Source organism: Triticum aestivum, chromosome 5A, assembly GCF_018294505.1.
Source record: "Triticum aestivum cultivar Chinese Spring chromosome 5A, IWGSC CS RefSeq v2.1, whole genome shotgun sequence".
In the NCBI taxonomy this organism is placed as follows: domain Eukaryota; kingdom Viridiplantae; phylum Streptophyta; class Magnoliopsida; order Poales; family Poaceae; genus Triticum; species Triticum aestivum.
In genome coordinates, this window is record NC_057806.1 from 567575254 (window position 1) to 567591562 (window position 16309).

The window sequence follows — 16309 nt, forward strand, 5'->3', positions numbered from 1 at the left end:
TGAGTGTGTCTTCTGCTACTACCTTCCTCGAAGCTTGTAATTCTTCTAGTTGATGGATAACTCGCTACAGCATAGTTCTCCCCATTCCATTGCACTACCGGAATCGCCCCCTATGCCGACGGCCAGGGCCAAGGCCGTCGGCATAGGCCTGAGTCCCGTCGGGATAGACCTATGCCGACGGCCCCCGTCGGCATAGGGCCGTCGGCAACATATGCGTCGGCACAGCCAGGGAGGCCGTCGGCATAGAAAAGCCGTCGGCATATATGATACGCCGACGGGGGCCGTACATCTATGCCGATGGCCTCGACCGTCGGCAACTATCACGCCTAACGGCGACTGCCGTCAAGTCTGCCCAACGACTGTTCGCCAGTGGCACCCCTATGCCGACGGCTCGACCGTCGGCATAGGTGTGCCACGTGGCGACCAGCCGCTGCTCGTGGACCAGGGTTATGCCGACGGCTGGGCCGTCGGCATAGTTTGAGACTAAGCCTACGGCCAGGCCGTCGGCATAGTCCTTCATACAGAGCTCCCAGTAGCTAACACGTGGGTCCCTATGCCAACGGTCTAGCCGTCGGCACCGTTTTTAAACTAAGCCGATGGCTAGGCCGTCGGCATAGGTGCCACGTGTCAGCTACTGGGAGCTCACGCTAGCCCTATGCCGACGGCCTAGCCGTCGGCATAGTTTGCTTTTGCTTTTTTTTCTGTTTGTTTTCGAATCAATTCAATTCAAATAACAACACATATCAGCAGACGTATATGATGGGATAGACATATAAAACACAACGGGATATCATCCGGCACCATCACAACAATATATGCATAAGCATCATCACATACAAATCTCTAAATGATCATCATCACAACCAACATAAGCATAAGCATATAGAGAAGCACACAAGTCATCTAAATGATCATCACCACACACAAGTCATCTCAAGCATCATCACCACACACAAGGATCATCGAGCACCGCGGAGGTCGTCACCGCCAAGACCGCCGAAGCCCAGGTCGTCACTGCTAGCGGCAGCGCTACCGCCAAGGCCGCCTCCGCCTCCACCTCTGCCTCCGCCTCCGTGGATCGGAGTGGTCGGGCTCCTTGTCTCCGGAGTGCTGCAAAGACCACCGCCAATGGTAGATCCACCTGTTCCCTGGATGTTGAAAAGACATATGCACGGGATATATGACTGTGTTGAAAGGCATGACATGCTTTGGGTGAATAGATTGGGGATGAACTAACCGGCGAGGGGCCAGCGTTCTGTGCCACAAACTCCTCAAAGCTCATCAGCACTGGTTGTGCTGGAGGGCATTGTGCTGGAGGGAACTGAGGACACCTGCCGGCCGACGTATCCTAAAAAGCCTGCTGCATCTGGCTATCCCTCTGCACTTGGTGTTCATAAAGCCTCTGATGCCACGCCATGGTCTCCTGGCATGTGTACCCCAGGTAGGCCTACGGTATGACATGATGGAACTCATAAAACTACTAAATGCGGAAAATAAAGTGAGCAATGAAGATAAGAGGGAAAATACTTACAGATTGTTGCTCCTGAAAGAGGGACTGTGCACTGGTCACTGGCTGGCTCGTGCGCTGGCTCAGGCTCGGGTCGATCCGATGAAGCTGTGTGTAGGAGATACTAGGAGTGATCACAGCATCGAGAACTGCCTCCCGACCGTGCTCCTTGGGCCCCATGCTCACCACCGCCCTGTCGTCCAGAGGCGCCGCAATGGGGTCAGGTGTGTCAGGATGCAACTTCAGATACGCTTCGGAGTAGGCCTGCTTCCTCCCCGCGGTCTTCTTGCCGTAGTATTGGGGCTCGCCAGGCTTGGAGTCCTTCCGCGTATGGGCGATCTCCCACGCCTTCATGTCTGAGAGCGGCCGCTTCAGTTTCTCCTCCTGCACCACCAAACAGAGGTTAGTCATACATAAGAAAGTGATGGTAAATAGAAAAAGAAGAATGTTTAATGGGGTTAGTCATACATTAACTGCCTTGTGGAGATAGTGGTTTCGGTTTCCCTGAGCATGTACTCCCTCCGTCCCTCGGTTAGCCTTATTTTTGGTTCTCATAGCCGCCCAGGCTCCAGCCTCATCACAGCAAAGATCCACCAATGCCGCCCAGGACTCGTCTTTTCAATAACACCAATTTGGACACACCTAGATAATAAAAGCATAATGGCATGTAGGTGTGTCCAAATTGGTGTTATGGAAGCATAAAGCATAAAGCATAATGTACCACAAGGTAATGAAAGCATAATGAAAGCATAATATATGAAAGCATAATGAAAAATCGTTTATACTTACCGCCAAGAACTCGGGCCTCTCCAAGGTAATGCCCATCCTCCGCGCTTCTTCCTTGGTCATCTTCACACCAAGATAGTCGTGGTAGTATGTGGAGATGGCCACATAGCGCACCTCGTACTGCATCTGGCGGGCCTTCTTCTTGCATTGGCGCAGCACGATCTGGTCCGCTCTAGCCCTGTGCTCCAGAAGAACTCGATAGAATTTCTACAATCATGCATGAAACAAGAATGGAAGAAGCCATGAGTTAAATCATTTTCATGAAACTAGAATGGACTTGTTCTTCTGAAGAGAACTCACCCAGAAAGTAGTGATCACGGCCTTGGCATGGGTCTCATGGTCCGTGAGGGGGGGCACACCCCGGGCACGCGTGCCGGGCGTTTGCAACCGCCACAACACTTCCAGACTTGTGAGATGCCACCTACGCAAGATTTGGCGGCATGCTAGCCCCCGGAGGCTGCCGGCCACAGCCGTAGACGCGCGAAGGGCAATCCGCGTAGAGGGAATTTTTCGGATACTTCTCCATCACCAAAAATTATAAAAAAATACCATCGTTCCTATAGCACATGTGCCCACATCGTGCAAAAAAACTCTTGATTTTATCGCGCTCCGAGTATTTAGTAATATTGACGCCGCATCGTTATCGCAGAACATCTACTACCGTGTCATCACCATCCGTGAGGGGGGGCCACGCACCGGAGATGCGTCCCGCCTCTTCGGACATGCCACCACACCACCCCGCATGTATGAGGGCCCGGTGCGACGCTCCGGTGGCATTGCAACCCCCCATTGCCCCCATCCCGCCTAACCCTGTAGCGTTTGACCACGGGATCTAGCCCTTTGACTTTGCACGGACGGGCTTTGACCAGTGGACCTCCCCACCCGGTTGTGTTAGGTCAGCCCATAGGAACACTTTGGAGCAACATCCGGGCCAGACCCACAGCAAGATCCCCTCCGTGTAGACCCCACGCGTCCGTTTCCCCCCTCCAGGTGCCGGCGGCAGCGCCGTCCGTGAGGGGGGGCACACCCCGGACACGCGTGCCGGGCGTTTGCAACCGCCACAACACTTCCAGACTTGTGAGAGGCCGCCTACGCAAGATTTGGCGGCATGCTAGCCCCCGGAGGCTGCCGGCCACAGCCGTAGACGCGCGAAGGGCAATCCGCGTAGAGGGAATTTTTCGGATACTTCTCCATCACCAAAAATTATGAAAAAAAACCATCGTTCCTATAGCACATGTGCCCACCTCGTGCAAAAAAACTCTTGATTTTATCGCGCTCCGAGTATTTAGTAATATTGACGCCGCATCGTTATCGCAGAACGTCTACTACCGTGTCATCGCCGTCCGTGAGGGGAGGCCACGCACCGGAGACGCGTCCCACCTCTTCGGACATGCCACCACACCACCCCGCATGTATGACGGCCCGGTGCGATGCTCCGGTGGCATTGCTACCCCCAGTGCCCCCGTCTCGCCTAACCCTGTAGCGTTTGACCACGGGATCTAGCCCTTTGACTTTGCACGGATGGGCTTTGACCAATGGCCCTCCCCACCCGGTTGTGTTAGGTCAGCCCATAGGAACACTTTGGAGCAACATCCGGGCCAGACCCACAGCAAGATCCCCTCCGTGTAGACCCCACGTGTCCGTTTCCCCCCTCCAGGTGCCGGCGGCAGCGTCGTCCGTGAGGGGGGCACACCCCGGAGCCCCAAGACGGGCGTCTACGCATGCATGAACACTTTCACATATGCATCGGGACCCGTGCGATGTTTCGGTGACATAGCTACACCCCGGATCCCCCCACCAACCAGAATTCCTTCCGTGTCGACCGTTTCCCCCCTCCGTGACACGGCGATAGCGACGTTCGTAACGGGGGGCAATCGATATACCATCGGGTATGTTTTTTTAGATAAGGCATAATTATCTTATGCAAAAGCAAAAACTAAAATAAAGTAAAAATAACAAAACAAAGTAAAAATAAAAAAATAAAGTAAAATAAAGTAAAATACCATCGGCATATCTGTGCACACACGGAGGTTGTCCCACGGATCGATGACGTGGCGTGGCACACGGATCGATGACGTGGCGAAGGGGCCTATGCCGACGGCTGTGCCGTAGGCATACCTCTGCCACAGATAAGCAAAGTAAAAATAAAAAATTATGTAAAGTAAACATATGCCGACGGCAAGGCCGTCGGCATATCTGTGCACACACGGATGATGACGTGGCGTGGCACACGGATCGTTGACGTGGCAGAGGGGCCTATGCCGACGGCTATGCCGTAGGCATACCTCTGCCACAGATATGCCGACGGCCACCGTTACCGCCCGTCGGCGTAGGAACAACGCCGTCAAATGGTCAGCGCTGACCGGGCAGGTGGGCCCGGGCTATGCCGATGGCCTGTCCTATGCCGACGGGCCCCGTAGGCGTATCTCGGGCGGTCCCGACGGCCTCGTCTATGCCGACGGCCCCGTCGGCATAGATGGATGTATGCCGATGGCTATTCTACGCCTACGGCCTATCCTTGGCCGTCGGCATAGGTCCATAGATGCCGACGGGGGCCGCCGGCATAGATTTGGCCGTCGGCAACCCCAGTTTTTCTGGTAGTGTTGCTCTCGCAGGTCGTATGCGGCACTCTCATTATTGGTTGCTAGGAGGCCTTCGAGTACCATCTCCACTTGCCTCATGGTTGGTCTCTCTTCTCCTCTCATTTTGATGCATGACGCGGCTAGATCAGACACTTCTTGCACCTCACTACCTCCTTCCTCCATCACTTGTGGATCTACTATTTCACTTAGATTGCCTTCAGCATGCATTTCACCAAATTTAAGAACCAGCCCTTCACCTTCGGCAGATAGAGACATGTTTGGCCTCTTTCTAGTGAGCAGTTCAATGAGAAGCACTCCAAAGCTATAGACATCACTCTTTTCTGATAGCCGTCCTGTGTAATAGTACATAGGATCTAAATATCCTCGAGTCCCCTGCACTGCTGTTGCTGTTGCCTCTGTCTGATCAATTGGTATGTACCTTGAAGTTCCAAAGTCCGAGACCTTTGATGTGAAGGCATCATCTAGCAGTATGTTGGAAGATTTGATATCCCTATGTATTATTGGAAATGAAACAGCAGAATGCAGGTAAGAGATAGCTTTGCCTACTTCACTTGTGATCTTCAGTCTGGCTTCCCATGGTATGGATCTTGGTGATTCTCGATGAAGGTGGTCACTAAGTGTTCCATTATAAATGAACTCGTATGCGAGCAAAGGGACTTATGTCTCTAGACAACATCCATAAAGCTTGACAATATTCTTATGGTTGATCTGTGAAAGGATTGCAACCTCATTTATGAACTCATCAATTTCTCTCTGGACCATAATCTTGGACTTCTTGATGGCCACGACATGTAAATCTGATAACATTCCTTTGTAGACAACACCATGGCCACCATCTCCGAGCTTACGAGTCTGATCAAAATTGTTTGTTGCTTTCTCTAGCTCTTCCAGTGGAATGATCATCTTCTCAGCAATGCCAGTTCTATGAGATACCGGCTGTTCCAACAGTTGTCCATGGTTTTGGATGAAGAACTTCCTTTTCAACATTTTCTTCTTGAGGTGCCTAAGATGACGTCTTATTATGATTATGCTCAAAACCAAAAGTAGAAGGCCTGGGCCAACAACTAGGGATAGACCAATGATTAAACCTGAAAAATAGTACGTAGTCCTCAATTATTATCTTTTGAAGCATGTATACATATGATGCCAAATCTAGAAGGAATGAGGATGTTAGCACTACTGCTCACCTATATTGATGGTTCTGACACAGCCACCGGGTCTCCTTGGGTCCCCATGGCTTCCTCGGGGACAACTACAGTTGAAGGATCCGTAGGTATTGTTGCAATCGCCATAGCACACAGTTTCCTCTCCTTGGAATTTGCACTCGTCCACATCTACATTCATATGTATAGCCAACCAAATTAAGCATGCACTTGCTATTAAATTCATATGTTTGTCATAAACCAAAGTTTATACATCAATTGAGGAAGTCTTGTTTCTAAGTTAAATATTTCCAACTCAACAATTCCATGGTAGTGATCAGTCAGTAGACCCTTTAATCCAACATATATATTTTTTGGCGTCTATGAAATTATTTGCAACTTTGTCGATATTGAAATAACAATCATTTCCCAGGAGTAGTAGTTAGGCTAGAAGATCCATGTACAGTAGTTGCAGTAGTGATGGTGCAGTATAAAAAGCAAAGAAATATTGGGTGTATATGAAGGCTAACCTTGGCATCCGTCGGTGACATAAGGAGTGCCGTCGTAACCGTCCTCGCAGGCGCAGAGGTAGCCTTTGGGGCCTGGAGAGCATTCGCTGTGTTTGCTCTTGCAGATACTCCTGGCTGCGTCTACCGTGCACTCGCTGGACCACTTCCCACCGGCGGTACCATCACGCCGGAGGACCTCCCACCCCAGGACAAGTGGGACTTCCACGGAAGAAAATGCCGACGGCGGAGGTCGGCTGCCGTCTGTACTTTCCAGCCAGTTATGCAAGGAGTAGTTATCGTCGAACCACCCCTCCTTGGCGACGAACACGAGCCCGGGCATCACTTTATCCTTCGTATGGTTCCTGCCGAACCATGTCATCTGCACGTCATAGGAGACGCGGCCTAGGATATTGTCCACCGTCGTCTTACGGATGTCAGTGGTAAGGGGGTCCTGGCAGCAGTACAATCCGGAGCAGTACTTCCCAGGACCGCCGCCGGCAGGCGGCAAGCCGGTGAACCAGCTGGCGCCGGGGCAGAAGGAGGAGCAGCTGCCAATGCTGAGATTGCTGGTTTTATCCCGTAGAGTCGCCTCCACGTTGCAGCCAGTCACTACTAGCTCGTTACGGCCCACTGCCAGAGCGTAAGGTCCGTCGGCGTCGAGGCTGCCGCTAAGGAATGCGCCATGCCCGTCGCTGGCAGCGCCGATCGTCACGGTGCCGGTGTGGATGACCGTGACCGTGGCGCTCGAGATGGATATGTTGATGACTTGCAGAGTGCCGTCAATGCCGAGTAGCAGCCGCGGTGGGCTTGCGCCGTCGACGCAGGTGAGGTTGAACCCCGGCGAGTAGCAGCCGTGGCCGATGCTGAACGGGTACGGCACGCTCACGTTGCCGCAGGTAGTCCTGCAGCCCTGCTTCCCTATCATCGGCGGTGCCGCACTCGCGGCAGCCACCAGCAGCACTCCGGCGATGGATGAAACCACCCAGGTAAGCTGCATGTACGAACACGGACGCATGAATGATACTGTGATGGTCTGGTGGATGCTCTCCCTCTCGGCCCGTACGATTCAGACAGCTACACATATATGTGCAACCGTCACACACACTCGTGAGACTTGTGCAAATAAATTGCATTCCAACGCGGAAGCAACACGTACTGTACCGCGGGAGTTGTTGGTTGGGGGTGGTGAACATTGTTCTTTGGTTACAAACTTACAATAATCTATTGTGGCCAGCAAGCATGCATGCCATATAAAAGTTCTGAAATGAGATTCGACAAGATTACCCTGCATCCATCGCCTTTTGTATTGACGAGTATAGGATAAGCATCTAATTTACTCACGGCACCAAAAGAATCCTTGTGCTGCCAGGTACAACAAACTATATACGAAGAATCCTCCTCTACACTTTGCTGCTCAAACTAGTTTAACTAAGAACATTTCCAACAGACGCGCGGTCGCGCGGCGCCGCTAAAAATCTTTTACAGCGCCGAAATAGTATTTTGGCGCGGGACGGGTGTGTGTGTGTGGGTGGGGGTGGGGGTGGGGGGTTGCATTAGTAGAAGCACTATATTTCACGCCGCAGGTACCGCTCTAGCAGACGCGCTAAAATTATAACGCGCACCCAACACAAGCAAACATACCACAAGAAACTAGTTTTATCGCCACAAGAAACTAGTTTTGGCGCCCATTCCATGCCCACCACTCCTCAATTAGATCCTTTTGAAGATCATCATGCGTTTCGGCACGTCGAATGGCATGCTAGGACACAATAAATCGGGCCACCCTCTCAGCCCTCCTCTGCACTCGCATGGGACGTCCCAACAACTCATACTGAGAATAGTCTAAATCTTGCTCACACTCATTCCTGATGATCATTTTATGCAGGATCACATAACCATTCATGATGTACCAAAGGATCTTCTGATCCCAAAATCCAGCTGGTTCTATAACAATAGCAAAATTGGTCTTGCAAAATCCCAAAAGCTCTCTCCATATCTTCTCTAACCGCTGCCTGAGCATTGTGGAAATTATGATTTTTCCTTACCTTGCGGTGCCGTCAACGGCTTCACAAATGTTTGCCACCTTGGGTAGACGCCATCCGCAATATAGTAGTCATAGTTGTATGTATGACCATTTGCTACAAACTCCACCTGTGTAGTTTCACCATTTTCAACCTTATTCATGAATGGTGACCGATTAAGAACGTTGATGTCATTCAAAGATCCAAGCATTCCGAAAAAAGCATGCCAAATCTAAGTCTCCTGATCGGCCACTGCTTCAATGATTATAGTGGAGCCCTTTTTCTGGCCGTGGAATTGTCCATGCCATGCCTTATGACAGTTCTTCCAATTCTAATGCATGCAATCTATTGAGCCAAGCATACCTGGAAATCTGCAAGCTTTGTTCATCTCCAAAAGCCTTGCAGTGTCTTCAGCATTGGGAGCTCTCGAATATTCCGGACCAAACACACTTACACAATTCTTACTACGAAGCGCTTGACACATGATGGCTTGAATCTCACCCATGGCCAAGTGGTCATCAACAAGATCCGCCGGAATACGTATGGTAACATATGCAAAGCGGCGTCACCTTTTGAAAGGTGCTAGGCCCGAGTTCTCCGGCGGCATTCCTCCTTTGCTGAAAAACCGATCATGTCTCGCTAGTCTCTCCGTAATGCGTTTGAATAACTTGTTGCTCATCCTAAAATGGCGCCGAAAGTAGGACTTGGGGTATGTGGAATTCTCTGCAAAATAGTTCCTCATCAATCTGTTGTGGGCATCGATCCTATCCCTCCATAATTTTTGACGACCGATAACTGAACCACAGTGCTTCGGCTTTTTATTGCCGTGCATAGCTAGAATCATTGCGAGGTCCTCCTCCTCTTGAATATCAAATTCTTCATGGGAAGAATCGTAGGATGAACTCATCTACAATATTGAATTTAAACTAGTTTAAAACTACAAACAACACGCACAAAATTCATCTATAAAATACAAAGTTAAAGTAATAGATACCTTGCAACCGTTTTGCCAAACACCTTGTGGGCGCCGAGCTGCAAACGGCCGGCGGGCGTTGTTTGTCGGAGGAATGGTGCGCTCGAGGGGCAGAGGCGAGGAGAGAAGGGGGAGGAAGCAGCGGCGAAGCGCAGGGATAGGCGGGGCAAGCGTCGACGGGTCACCGGAACGAATGGGGAAGGTGCTGATGGAGGCGGCGGCGCCTGAAGATTCAGATCTGGCGGTTGGTGAGAGTCGCACACCCAATTGCAATGTCCAGCATGCGGGAGCGGGCGCAGCAAATACACCGTGCGTGATGTGGATTTTCTCCACGCACTAAACCAAGTTTACCGCGCGCGTGATTTTTGTGTGGCTGCTGGAGGGCCCGTTTCGGCCCCGCGCGCACAATGAACTGGTTTTTTCAGCACGCGGCTAAGATAGCGCACCTATTGGAGATGCTCTAAGAGTCAACTATTCCAAGTCTGTCAATGTGCGTGAAAGAAAATGCAGTTTTTTCTCAAATGTTAATGTATCATCTTGGCACTTTCTCCTTCACTTATCTCGGGCAACCCCTCATCATCAAGCAAAAGATAGAGGGTTTCATCCCAGTGAATTGGAGATTAAAATAAGATGAAATGGTCGCTCCACACTTCGAATTCGGCTTATATGGCATGAATGATATGGCATGAATGATATGGCACCCTCTTACTAAAGTATGCAAACCAAATATTTCTGATTGGACACACCCCAAAAACACAAGGCGGACGAGATTAGCCCAAACTGCATCATAAAAGAAAGGCGTGTCAAAAGTCGTCGTCCGCCCATTCTCAATGTTACACGCCCGTCTTCAATGGTATGCGGGTGTGTGCCTACAATACTTACACACGAACCACCAATACGTGTGTCACCTCGCGTCGTGTCGCATCATGTGTCCGATCGAGTGGGCAACCGGCCAGCGGGTCGCACCGCACCGCAGGCAGTCATCGCATCCTATGGGACTGGCGTAGTTGTTGTAGAACGTGTACGCCTCCACTTGTGAATCAAAAGTCATAAGCATTATCTTCCAATGCCTATCCAGCGATCTATTGTTGGTATATTCAACATGCCCAATGTCCATGTCTAATTCACCATCATCATCATGGCTATCATGCCCAGTAGGACCATCGACCTCCTCCTACAAAATTACAAATAAACGCATGGTAGTTGCCATCACTTAGGTCATATGGTTGCATGCCATAAAAAATATTCAACGTACCTGGCTCGCTTATCGGCATAAGATTCCTGAAAATCATTGTGCTCATTATGAACATCGAAATCTTTGTGTAGATTTAAAAAAAACATGTAAGTTGCCACGCGGTTGTTTTCCATAAAAAACACAAATCAACGTACATGCCACTTATGTTTTGACTCCCTGCACTACCCTCATTAATTTGAAAGTCATCAGCTGGTAAGTTTTCATAGGATGACCATGATTCATCTTCGTTATTATATCCATTCTCGCTAATGGAGCCATTACCACTTCCGAATTCATCGTCGGGATATCCGGTTTCTTGCTCCATTTAAACACCTTGAGGTAGAGTCCACAATCACTACGTGTACTGCAGAACATCAACAAAGAAATCATCTCCCAGTTCAAATGCAAACTCGGTAACATTGTGTGATGCACAATGAAATATTTAGAGAAGCAACATCGTTGCGAATCATTTTTGCACCATTTCAATGTGCAGATAAGAATACAAATGACAAACCTTTGATTTCTAAGGTGGCGGGGGTCGATGTCAGGCGAAAAGTTTGTCTGCGAGCGGGCGGTGAGGGGGGCATGCTGGAGGGGGCGCCTAGGCGGTGGGGGTCATGTCCAACAAGGGGCGGTGGATGCCATCGAATATAGGAAGTAGCGGCGGTCGACGACACGTGCATGGGTTGTGGGCGGGCGGGGGAGGCTGCAGTTTGGAACAGGCCGGCGGATCGGGTGGGAAAACTTCTACGTGTACGTACAACTCGTACATCCTAGAAGGACATCTTACAGAGGTGGGTATATGTTTATTGTCGAATGACCATACTGCCCTTATACATTAGGAGGGGGTACCGAAGCGGAGCTCCAAACAAAAACGGCACGGTGGACTTGGAGTGCTCGGTGTGGCCACGCATAATAAATCCCTTTTGATCAAGAACAGTACAAGTTCGTCAACCAAGCTAATGCCTTAGGTAAAGCTTATTTGGGAGACACTATTCGAATGGCCTTCCCTCAGGAAAAATCGGAGGATCCTTTTGGTGGAAATCTCAGCTCAAACTTTTCCCGCATTGCAAGGCAATGGCTAAACCCACTATTTCACAAGGTAATTATATCCTCTCATGGAAATATATCTAGGATGACCGGCTCTCTGTGAGAAATTTCCTGAACTTTACTCTTTCTCCCACAACGAAAAAAATTGTCTTCATAACATAATACACTCTGATTATTTAGCTAAACATTTGCATGCACTACTCCCAATTCAAGCATTCCAGCCGTTTGAAAGTTTGCAAAACCTGCTAGCTCTGGCTAACCAGAATGACAAATCATGATAAGTGGGTCTATAAATGGGGTACTAATTCTACCCTACATGGCTATGAGATTTTGAGAGTAACTTGCGATGCTCATATCCTCTTGAAAGTACTATGGTAATATGATAGTCAGTTGGGACACAAAATTTTCCTTTAGCCTTTGCTCTATGATGGGGTCAAGACGAATAATCTACTTGAGAAAAAAGACTTATATAGGCCAGCGTATACTTGTTTTCTATTTCAAGAATATCTTAAGGAGACTTCTCTACAATTGTATTGGGGCTATCCGTTCCTCGTGGTTGCAGGCACCCATTAACACTACAAAATTCAAGGGTGTCTCCTTTTATGTTACGTGTCTATTCACTTGCAAGATACGGCCAAAAGGAATCTCTGTGGACATTATAACCATGCACTACTAGAGAAAACCCTAGTAGTAGCACGGGTTTAATGCCCTCTAGTAGCGCAGGCAGCCGCGCTACTAATAAGGCGCTACAGCTATTACTTAGCAGTAGCGTGTGCGACACGTGCTATTGCTAAGACACATAGCCGCAGCGCTTGTCCACTACCGCGCTACTGCTAATCTAGCTAGTAGCAGTGTGTTTACTATCCATCGCTACAAGTATTTTTTTAGTGTATTTATACGTCGTTATACAAATTTTGGTACAATACCAATTACGAGGTTTATATCATTATGTCCATAATAGTGTGTCAAGTGAAGGTGAATTAGGTTCAAGTGGGGGCAATATATGGTGCATGTCAAAAGTATACTACTAATCCAAACTTGATCTAGTTTGGACTAGTAATACTTTCGATGTGCACCACATGTTGCCTCCACTTGAATCTAATCTGCCAGCACAAGCTATTTAATCATCATCATAGTCATTACCACCAACAGTATTTATTTAATCATCATAGTCACAGTGTAGCACATCAGCATCTTCAAACTCATTCTAGCTAGCTAATCACCACCAACACTGGCTGCGGTAGCTATCTAATCACCACCAACACTAACTAATAATAATCATCATAGTCATTACCACCAACACGAGCTATTTAATCATCAGTCATAGTGTAGCACATCATCATCTTCAAATTCATTTCTAGCTAGCTAATCACTCCTGCTGCTCTCTCTCAGGTAAAATAACATAAAACATGTGTAGCACTCCTCCTTCATCAAGTTGAAGCATGCAGATGAACCTGTCTCCTAATCGTGGGCTGCGCTTCAGATTGCTGCCTCCTAGTACTTCTCTGTGATCGTTCACAATTTTGCTCCAGTCTGTTACTATTAAGCATTCCTCGCTATTAGAAATAATGAATGCACTAAAGTGCATTGTGGGATATCTTGGCCGTAAGCTAACAATATTCATGGTACCTTTAGTATCGATCAAATGAGGCACAACATTCATCGGAAGTCCATGTTGAAGAACATCGTATAGTAAATACTTAGCAATGAAGTTTAACTTAAAAAATAATGTATGCAAAAGATGCACTGAGGACAAATAGTAAAAATCTTAACATCTTTCCTAAATAGAAGTGACCGTAGTTCAGTACGAACACTATTGGTCGCACGTTTTGAGTACTAACATTTTTAAGTGCAGGAAGAAAATTTGTCTTGACAGTATGAAAATCCTCAAGCCATGAAACATAATGACTTAGATCCTCGCAGTTTAGTTCAGCCCCGGGACAGTAGTAGGTCCTGTCTACCAAGCGCTGGACATGTTTGCTTGAACGGAAATAAGCTGACAATAGAAATTAGTTGTCAACTATTTTTGAATAAACAATATCAAAGACATAAATATGGTTGAGAAACTCACATAATGGTATAACTGGAGGCGTCTGCACATCGACCCAGATGTCGATATTACCTTCAATATCATCTTCCAAACAAATATCAAAGGTGATAACCATATTAGGCTCAAATGCATAAGTCTTGCATAGTGCTTGCCAAGTTTTGCATCCAAACTAGCTGTAGTCATCTGCGTTCTATAATTTTACGTGGAAAATATAACCATGCTCGGTCTTCAAGTAAACTCTCTTTACCTTCATAGTACGACTGAAACCTATCTTATTCAAGACAAAAACTCTTGCATGACAGGGGATACGCTAATAGAATAGTAAAAAAATTATAAGTTGAAGCAAATGAAGCAGATGTCATGCTTAATTACGAAAAAAAACTTGTCGTTGTGACTTACTCTGTCCACTTCGAAGTTCTCGTCCAGCTTGATACTGAAGCGTCTATCATCATCTAGGAAGATTCCGTCGCACAGGCCGCGCTCGTCTTCGCAGTATTTGCAAATACCGAAATCCTTTTCGTCGCCAGACATTTCCTATGTTCATAGTTGAAACATTAATTAAAAGTCGATCAAAGACAACTACCAGAATGCTCAACACATAAATCCGGGGCACTCGATATTTCCTACATATTCTGGCACAAGTCATGCCAAAATTCACGGAAAAATCCGGCATGACCTTTGCTAAAATAGGACATATCAAGCGCCTAAAATTTGCCGAAACGGAAATGAATAAACACTCCGGCAAAACATAGGCCACTTGGAGGTGTAACCTGCAAACATGACCGGCCACTTGGGCAAGCACATATCCTATTTGAGCAACACAAGATATACATTTCAAAATATCTTATAGGACTCATATTGACATGAGCATTCAATAAGCAAAACCAAATCGTAAAATAAATAAGTATTCAAATTAGCATGCATTCAATAAGCAAAAGTAAATTATCTCATGCGTCCGTACATCGTCAAATATTATCAGCAATACATACCGAATAGTATCATACATATAACATTACTAATACAACTAAAACCCTAGCGCACGGCGGGTATCGGCACGGGCGGTGGACACCCAATGAGAAGGAACCATCACAGGATCATAGCTCTAGTGAGATCCCTCAAGAACCTGCCAGGTATTGGAGAACATGTGCTCCAACGCAAACAAGTAGTGATGGACGTGCGCGTCCTCCTCGCTGACACGATGACGTACCACCTCCGCGGGGTCCTCAAGCCTCTGCACCATCACTGGCCCACGCGACTGTCACCAAAGAAGGTTTGGGTCAACGATGGGCTGGCTCCTCACCAAGCTGCGCCCCCGGTAGGTAGCGCCTCCCAGTACCAGCCCGGCAGAGCCCAGTCCCAGACATGGCCCATCTGGTCAAGCAGGTGTCCTCCGCCGAGTCGACGACGAGGATGCGGGATAGGCATCGTCGACATCGATGCGGAAAAAATTGCTTTAACTAAAAAAATAACAACAAGTTCTAACTAGTTCTATTAATTCAACTAGTTCTTACTAATTTGATGCAACTAAAATTTGAAGAACCCTAGCTAGGCAGAGGTAGGGGAGGGGAAGGAGCAGGCGTGCTCACCTCGGGTGCCTGCGGCGAGGGAGGGGCAGGCGGCGTCGAGGTTGGGGTCGGGGTCGGGGCTCGGGCGCGCGGCAGAGGGCGGCGTCGAGGTCGGGGGCGGCGTCGAGCTAGGGGTCGGGGGCGGCGTCAAGGGTGTGCGGAGAGCGACGGGAGAGCGCGCGGCAGCCGACGGGCGACGACAGCGGAGGAGTTGGATTTGGGGGAAGTGGCCGTGGGGAAAAACGACCGCGCGGTTAAGTCAGAAGTAGCAGTAGCACGTTCCAGGAAGTGCGCTACTGCTAAGCTAGCTACAACATTTTCCTCGATACGCGCTACTGCTATTCCTTTCTCTTTTTTCCCTTTTTCATTTATTTTTCTTCACATTTTATTTTTTTCTTTTACCTTTTTCTATTTCTTTCATTTTCATTTACTTTTCTATTTGCTTTCCATTTAATTTTATTTCCTTTAGCAGTAGCACATATCATCGTAAACGCGCTGGTACAAAGCAAGTAGCGGCAGCGCGGTTTTACGTAGATCGCTACTACTATGTGTACCCTATCAGCTAAGCCGTGGGAATTTTAGTAGTATCGCTTTTATCTTCAGGCGCGCTACTGCTAAAATTGTATCTGTAGCGCCGTTTACAGCAGCGCGCTACTGCTACTTAGCACCAACGTGCTTTTTTAACACACGTTACAGCTAAAGTTCTATGTATAAGGCTTTTCCTAGTAGTGATGTGTTGTTGGAATCTCTGGATCCCAAGGAATAGCAAAATCTTCAAGAATGCACTTAATTGTATCCAATCCGCATGGAACAAATTAAAGGTTGGACTTCTGTTAGTCAGGCCTGGATGGAGTCCCAACCTTGAGTTG

General features: G+C 48.2%; 1 pseudogene; it reads right to left on the reverse strand.

Annotated features, from left to right (window-relative positions):
- Window positions 1–4524: 4524 nt before the first annotated feature.
- On the reverse strand, window positions 4525–7546 carry LOC123107734 (wall-associated receptor kinase 3-like; annotated as a pseudogene).
- Window positions 7547–16309: the final 8763 nt, after the last annotated feature.